At 36.7% G+C, this 1,783-nt stretch overlaps 1 protein-coding gene across 1 annotated transcript in view; it reads right to left on the bottom strand.

The window, feature by feature from the left end:
- The window catches only part of LOC109586720 (melanoma receptor tyrosine-protein kinase-like), a 5,622-nt gene that overhangs the window by 1,217 nt on the left and 2,622 nt on the right, over nt 1-1,783 (bottom strand). The window lies entirely within an intron of this gene.

The raw sequence follows: 1,783 nt of genomic DNA, 5'->3' as shown, positions 1-1,783 counted from the left end.
ACTATATAACAATGGAATAGTATGACATGTACTAAATACATGAAATCTCACCACATCAGTCTCTTCATTGTATATATTATCATGGAGACTCTCTGGTGGCAGCCACTTTACTGGTAGCATAGTTCGACGCTGAAGACGATAATAGTCTTGATTATACATGTCCAGCTATTGCAATGGGACTTCCGGTCGCATTGATTTAATGATATTCATTGGAATTACCATAGCAACGGCAGCTCAGCAATGGTGGATTGATAGGAAGCTTCACTACAAAGCCTGCTAACGTATTTCTGGTTCATGGATGGGACCTCACTAGATACTTGGAGCTTCTTGAATGCTACTTAATGCAATTGGTTATGGTAGTTTTTTCATATTCTATTGTTAAAGTGGCAGGCGTGGCGCAAGAAGACTCATCCACTAACAAAAGGCCTTCTTGTTATTACTTTAAAAGGATCTAGAGACATGATTTGCTTGTATAGCTGTTAAGCACTCTTAGTTTTACTTTATTATTCCCGTGAGAAGAGAAAAGCACTTGTTCACTCTTGTTGCTGCACCCGTTATCACTGAGACAACTAAAATTATTTCACCTTTAGAAGACTAAAGTACCGAACAAAGTTTTGAATTTCTTTATCTTTTTTGCATGATTGGGCAGTAAAAATGTTGTACTTTCACAAAATAAGTGCGCAATTTGTCAAAAATTGTTTGAAATTTAGATATAACCATTCAAAAAGTAAAAAAATTATCATACATACATACATAAAGGAATGACAAAATGGCGGCACTGACTGCCCTCATCTTTAATCTGCAAATGTTCCACACAAAGTTACTCCAAGTGCTGTCATATTTAGCAGGAACACAGGTATAATTATGGAGAACAACTACTGAAGTGCACAAATTGATGAGACTTATTCTGAAGAAAGATATAGCCTAGTAAATGGAAATGTCCATTCCTGCCCTGTATAAAGTCAACCAGTAGTATACGGAGATAATTGCTCAGTATACTAATCCGCGACCACTCATTGCTGGACATGAAATATCTCTTGAGAAACCAAAGTCGGCAACTTTCACAGACAAGTTTTCATCAACCCTAAAACACATTAATTGTCTAATGAGCATGTGATAATTATGTTAAATATCACTTTATGTGTACTTTGGAACAAGGTGCAAACCTCTTAATAAGCTGTAGGTGTATATGTGTGTGTACAAATGAGGAATTGTGTTTGGAAAATAAAAGTACGCATGTGTATACATTATATAGGCGGTAGCCTATATGTAGGATTGAGGTTGATTTTTCAAGATGGCGTCCGTTTTTATGATTTTCAAACACTTATAACTCTTTTATCTTACGTTGTACAGCCTTATAAATGGCTTAGATGAGCTCTCCTTCACTGAGCGATTCTCCTGGCACCTTTAAAGTGAACTGTAATGTAGCGGGAGCATTTCTGGAAAACAGGCCCAAATTCAAATTTCTACAAAATTCTTCAGACTTTTTCTTCTTCTTCTTTCATCTTTCTTCTATACACCGGATAATCTCTTAAACTAGAGAACAGCTCAAGGTGACTTTTACATCACTCCTCTGGGCTTGGGTCAAGGACCACAAAGGTAGTTTCAAAAAGAAGCGAGGACAGAGAACAAAATGGAAGACAAAATCCAGCTGCAGCCACCGCGTGGGTTTGTGGTTTGACGCCATTTTAATTTATGCGCACGTGATTAGCATGAATATCATGCTAATAACCTAACCACAGAATCATAACAGAATGTAATTTCTTAATTTAAGAAAAAAGAA

This window comes from Amphimedon queenslandica, unplaced genomic scaffold, assembly GCF_000090795.2.
Source record: "Amphimedon queenslandica unplaced genomic scaffold, v1.1 AMPQUscaffold_13513, whole genome shotgun sequence".
Classification (NCBI taxonomy): domain Eukaryota; kingdom Metazoa; phylum Porifera; class Demospongiae; order Haplosclerida; family Niphatidae; genus Amphimedon; species Amphimedon queenslandica.
This window is presented reverse-complemented; position numbering and strand designations above follow the sequence as displayed.